General features: G+C 48.9%; 2 long non-coding RNA genes across 2 annotated transcripts; both read left to right on the top strand.

The window, feature by feature from the left end:
• The first annotated feature begins 447 nt into the window (after nt 1–447).
• On the top strand, nt 448–1,365 carry LOC131401558 (uncharacterized). Its single transcript, XR_009217746.1, has 3 exons — nt 448–572; nt 864–899; nt 1,266–1,365. It is a non-coding gene; the product is annotated as an uncharacterized LOC131401558 (long non-coding RNA).
• A 1,072-nt stretch (nt 1,366–2,437) lies between these two features.
• Nucleotides 2,438–3,527, top strand: LOC131401557 (uncharacterized). The gene is made up of 3 exons (XR_009217745.1): nt 2,438–2,703; nt 2,862–3,124; nt 3,473–3,527. It is a non-coding gene; the product is annotated as an uncharacterized LOC131401557 (long non-coding RNA).
• Nucleotides 3,528–6,338: the final 2,811 nt, after the last annotated feature.

Raw genomic sequence — 6,338 nt, 5'->3', positions numbered from 1 at the left:
CTGAGTGATGACTGTGGAGTAGGAAAGAAGTAGAAAGAATAGACCATGGAGTGTAGAACCGAGAGAACATAACGGTACTTTCTTGCCTGCATGTGTCAGATGGCACAGAGCACTGACTGTTCTCGCTGCTGTCTGTGCAGACCTGCGGGTGCCCCCTCACCCAGGTCTGTGTGTTCACCCCTCTTTGCCACTCACAGGCCCCCTCCACATCCTAAAAGAAGTCAGGCCTTACTTGTGAGGGGGTTGTCTCACACGGGAGACACCTAGGAGAGCCCCTGCAGGCATCAGAGCAGCCCCTTCAGCATCTCCATCAACTTCCTCCCTTCCCCTCTCTCACTTTCCACACCCAGAATGACCCCTGCTCAGTATTCCACATCCCCATGATCTTCCTCCCCCAGGCTTGAGAAGGGTGGGGTAGCCACTGGCTTGGACATCATCTGCACCTTCCATTCTGACCCCCGCAGGTCCCGGGCTGGACAGAGAGTGACTCTACTGGGAGCTGAGCCATGAGACTCAGCGCATCACCCACCTGGCCTCCTTCACCCTGGACTGGGACAGCCTCTACTTCAGTGGTGAGGGGCTGTGCTACAGCCATGCTGTCTGTTCTGTGTTCCCTCCGTTGCTCTAAAGTGAGCTATGATCCATCTCTCTATCCTCCTGCTCTGGGTTCAGTCTTCTCATCACTGTGTGATCACTGGGTCCATCCACCTTTCAACTTATTGCCTTCCCCCTGAACACCCCTCCACTCGTCCCCTCTGCTTTCCCCTCTGCTTTTCCCACAAAGGTCACTACATCCTTTCTCTCCCTTAATTCTTTATGTTCACCCCAACTCTTGCTCAGCTCCTCTCGCCTTCTCTCCACAGGTTACACCTATGGAGCCGTGGCCCCGACTACCACCAGTGAGTATTCCTGACCCTGATCTCCTGTGTCCCATCTGCATTTGTAGTTTGGGAGCACTTGTTCTCCTTCACCTGCTGTCCTTAGTGAGGGAAGGACCTGGAAGGGCCCTAATTCATCCCTTCTCTCCCTCCCGGGTTCTGGTGGACAGTCCCAGCCCAGTGTGAGAAAGCCTTAGACACAAATATGTTCTCCACCACATTCTGACCCCACATGGTTTTCACTTTAATTCTCCTAAAGCCCCGCTCTTGGTCCTCCTTTTCCAGGTATCCCATCCATCTGCCCATTTTTCTGCCTATCTGTCTCTCCTCTGATTTCAGTCACTCTTGTTCACCTATCACTCTCTCTTGGGCTCCTCTCATCCACAGGCTTGCTCATCCCTCTACTCACACAGTCACCGGTCCCCTCACTCTCATTTATGCTTCACCTGTGAATGGTGGTCCTGAGACAGCCAGTGCTGGAGCCCATGTGAGCCTCGGGTCTCCTCCCACTCTGTCCCTCCCAGATGACAGCCTTATCCACAGCTCCCGAGCCGGCCACCACGTCCCTGCATACTTGATCATCACCTGTGCCACCAGAAGCCACCACAGGTATCTGGGTGCCCCTTTTCCTTCCCAAGAGAAGCTCTCTGGCCCCACTCCCCATGAGCCAGGTGTGATCCAGGAGCTGGGAAGCCAGGGTATGAAATTCTGGTTTTAGGACAATCATGCTGATCACAAAGATTATACCAACGATTCAGTCTAAAGCCAGCTCTCAGAGAGCCCCTAGACTTGTGAAATTAACACACCATTATAATACAATGTGGGATATTTTGGGGAGAGGCACCTGGCATAATTTGGAGGGAAGGAGCTTGCTAGAGAAAGTTACACCAGAAGTCTTTAAGAATGTGTAGGAGGGACCCTGGCAAATAGAGGATGAAGGATTTTCCTGGCAGAAAGGATTCCGTGAGCAAAGGCTCCGGCCAGAAACAACATGCCATATGGGGAGAATAGAAACGAATTTGGGTTGCATGAAGCATAATGTTTAACCGTCAATAGATGGATAAAATGAGACTGAAAGGTCAGCAGGAGCCAGATTGAGTAGAGCCTTGAGTGCCAGGTCAAGAAGGTTGAACTAAACACTGAAGGCCATAGGGAGCCATGGGTGGTACTAGAGCAGTGGTGGCCCTAGTGAGGTATTCATTTCAGAAAGATTCTTCTAGTAGTCCATGAAGAACATCCTTTAGACAGAGCATCCAGTGAGCCTGCTGGGGTGTTTGTCCGGGTGAAGGAAGTTAAGACCTGAGCTAGGACAGGGATGGAGAGAGGGAGTGTATGTGAGGACCAGTGTGCAAGGTGAATGGGTGTTACTGGGAGGGAGGAGGAGCTGAGTAGACATGCTGGTTCTGACTTGGGTGACCACACGGGTGGGTGGTGGTGCCACTGGGACAGAAGACGACAGATTATAATGAGTGCAGGACTCTGGGCTGGTCTCAGGCCAGCTTTCGGAGATGGCCATCTCTCTCCCTCTCGTCTTGCAGCTTTGGGGCACAATTTGAAGACCCTCACAGTCAACGTCACCATCTCCACCCTCCGGTATTCATCAGACATGAGCAATGGCTAGGCCACGTTCAACTTCACTGAGAGGGTCCTGCAGAGCCTGGTGAAACCCTGGTTCCAGCAGCTCCTGGTGGGTTAAATCCCACCCAGCCCCTCCTCCAACCCCTGTCCCTCCTGCTCCTCCTCCTCCTTCCTCCCCAGCTGGATCATTGTTCAAGAAGAGCAGCCTGGGCCCCTTCTACTCAAGTTGCAGACTGGTCTCCCTCAGGTGAGACCCTCCCCTCAGCATTTGCCCCTAATGACCACTTATGTGACCACCCCTCTCTGTCTCCCAACTGTCCTCCCATTTCCTCTTTCCTGTTCTGGCCCCCACCCCCAGAGGTTTCAGGACCTCTCTCTAGAGTCCCCACATCCCTCTCTCCCCAGGCCTGAGAAGGATGGGTCAGCCACCTGTGTGGACGCTGTCTGCACCCACCACCCTGACCCCGTGGGACACCATGCCTCTGTGCTGGGAGCTGAGTGTCGCCACCTGTCTGCTCTTCTTCTCGGTGGCTCCTGGCTCTGCAGCCCAGAGTTTATCCATCAAGAGAGAGCACCAGCTACATTTCCGCATCATCAGCTGGAACCTCAGCATCTCGGAGCCCACATCTTAGGAGTACTCCGCCCTGCTGAGAGACACCCAAGACCAGGTGGCGTCTCCCACTCCCGTCTCTCCTTGCCCTGATGGCACCGTCATTCCTCCATCTGACTTACATCTGTTATGTGATTGTTTCAACCCTTCACTTTCCCTTCATGTCTGGGTTCTCTCAGTCCCCAGGGGTGGTGTCCTATCTGCCTTCCCCATTTCTCACATGGGTAAACTGAAGCTCAGAAAGGGGAGTATTGTGCCTAAGGTCACACAGTGAGTTAGGGGCAGAGCCAGGATTAGAAGTCAGGTCTCCCTTGTCCCAAGGTCTGTGATATTTCGCTGGCTCCAGTGGCCCCCTGCATCCCCAGGAGACCTTCATCTCACCCACTCTCCCTCGCGTTTTTTCTAGGTCACCACGCTCTACAGCGGCAGCCAGCTTTGAGACATATTCCACTCCTGCCTGGTCACAAACTTGATGTAGGTTGAGGAGATTGGAAGCATTGGCTGAGCTGGTGGCTGATGACTCTGATCTCCCGTGACACATCATTGATCTGGAAGTCACTTACATCGTGGCCATTCTGCCCCACATCCCTGTCAGCTAATCCTAACATCTCCTTCCATAAGTTTTCGGGGGATGAGAAAAGCATTAACATTTGGTGCCACCAACCTCCAGCATCCTGCTCCTCCTCCTCTTCTGGAGACTTTCAACAAATATCAGCAGTCTAACTGTGCTCTCCAATAGTGGAGCCACTAACCACATGGGGCAATTTAAATTTTTTATACACCTATTAGGATACGATTCACATATTGTGTGTGGAGAGGAGTGTATTTTTTAGGTTTTTCTATATACAATATCTTCTCATCTGCAAAACAAATAGTTTTACCTCTTCCCTTCCAATCTGGGTTTCTTTTATTCCTTTTTCTTGCCTAATTACCCTCATTAGAACCTTTAGTATCTGTGATTAACATACGAGATAAGGGAAGACATCATTGTCTTGTCCCTGGTCTTAGGGGGGAATTTTCAGTCTTTCACCATTGAATATGGTGTTAGCCGTGGGTTTTTCATCGATGCTGTATATAGGTTGAGAAAGCTTTTTCTATTCCTAAATTGTTGAGTGTTTTCTTTTTTAGACATGAAGGGCGTTATATTTTGTGAAATTCTTTTCTGTATATGGGGTCGAGATTGCATGTTATTGGCCCTTATTCTATTAATATTGTGTAACACATAGTCAAGTTTTCAGATATTAAGCCAACCCTTCAACTAGAGGTGAGAGGTTAAGATGTTCTCAAGTTTTTCCTGGGCGTGCCACAGCCCTGAGCCCTTGTGGCCTTCAAGATGCCCGCAAATACACTGGAGCTTTTCAAAGCCACCTGTGGACATCTCATGCCCCCAATTTTTCTTCTAAGTTTATGGCTCACCTCTTGCCTGCCTCAGCTGGTATCACTCCCTCAGGCAACTACAATAGAAAACAATTAGCCCTGAATATTTTTAGCAAGTGCCCTGGGGACAGACTTTCCTCCCTGGGCAAGCTCTGACTCAAGTAACGTCAAGCTCTGAACATGGGGCTTTTTCAGGGAGCTGCCAGGAAGGTCAGCTAGTGACAGTTCGATGGGGATGGGTCTTTTCAGAGCTCTAAACCCATTATGGCTGCTTGGCTGCTGGTTGTCTCAGCTACCATGGTTCTGAGACTGATGGTTTTCAAAGTTATGGAGGATATTGTGAGAGCAGGATGGGAATAGTGCAAGTTATAATGCCACAAAGTTTGCTCCCGTTATCAAGATTCCACCATGTTTCTTCACTAAACCCTCCTCAGATTCTTACAAGCCGTTGATTAATTTCTAGACTTATGAAAAGTTGATTTTGACCATTTTTACCAGTGTTCTCATTGTTTTTATGCATTTGCAGAAAACCTTTCTCAAATGTTTCAAAAATGTTCTCCCTGTGGTTATTTATTTATAAATTAATTACTTAAAATGAAATTACATGAGAAATTCAGTTCCTCACTCACACACACTAGCCACATTTTAAGTGCTTGATAACAACATGGGGCTAATAATGAGTGTATTTGGTAGTGCAGACAAATGTTTACATTATTGCAGAAAGTTATCTTGGACAGAACACAGAAGCAGGGAATCTAGAATCAGGGTAGAATTCTAGACACCCTTGTTCATCCCTTGTGCCCTTCCATGTCTGTCCCCCACAGTAACCACACTGGAGTGGACTCCTTGTGTACCTTGCCGCCTTGGCACAGAGATTGGACAGAATTGCCATCTATGAGGAATTCCTGTGTCTGACCCAGAATGGACCCAGCTGCAGAACTTGACCCTGGACAGGAAGAGTGTCCTTGGGGAGGTTAAGGCTCCCTAGTCATTGGGAAAGGAAGTCAGGCTTTTCTGGGGACTCTGGATGCCTGGGGCTGAGAGAGCATTGAACTTTCTCAGGCTGACAGGAGGTGGCATAGTCCCCCAGTCTTTACCCACCATAGAGAGAGAGACAAGGACACCAGTGTAATATTGGAGGCCGTCACCTTCTCCTAGACAGCTCTGTGACCTCAAGCTAGTCACCTCCCCTCTCTGGACTTTTGTTTCCTTATCTCTCCACTGAAAGCCACTGGGCCAGATGGTCAGTGAGGGCCTCCAGCTCTGTGTGAAGCAGTCTTACAGGTTTGGGTGTCATGTGGTTTCTGATCCACAGGCTATAGTTTGCCAAGTCCCACTCTAGACGAGCACCAATGCACTAGAACTTTCTGCAGTAGTGGAATGTTCTATATCTGTGCTCTCTAGTGCATAGCCGCATGTGGCTGTTGAGTACTCGAAGGATGGTATTGTGACTGGTCTTTATTGTTACTGATTTTTAATGTTACTGAGGTACCAGATTTTTCATTTTATTTAACTAAAATTAATTTTAATTCAAAAAGAGACTTGTTTGTGCTCCATATCAGACAGCACACCTCTAAGAGTTTGTCTGGATAGAGGTACAAGTAGGGGGGCCTGCACCCCTCCCCCCATGCCCACTGAGTGCTGTGTGTCCTCCCCTCCTGGAGTTTATGTTGTAGCTGGCAATAACAAGAATAGAGAATTGAAACTTATCAATTATTTGATGTGAACAAACTCATACTTGGAGGCGGTATTCAGAGAAGACTTTCTGCAGGATATTACATTGTATGTTAATCCTAGAAAATGAATATTAAGGAAATAGATAAAGGAGAAGGGGATGATGTGTTTCCAGGCATGGAAGAACACTTTTGAGTGGGATTTTACAAATTTAGAGAGAT

Source organism: Diceros bicornis (assembly GCF_020826845.1).
Source record: "Diceros bicornis minor isolate mBicDic1 chromosome 1 unlocalized genomic scaffold, mDicBic1.mat.cur SUPER_1_unloc_2, whole genome shotgun sequence".
Classification (NCBI taxonomy): Eukaryota; Metazoa; Chordata; class Mammalia; order Perissodactyla; family Rhinocerotidae; genus Diceros; species Diceros bicornis.
Note: the sequence above shows the minus strand (reverse complement) of the source record. Positions and strands in the feature narration are given on the sequence as shown.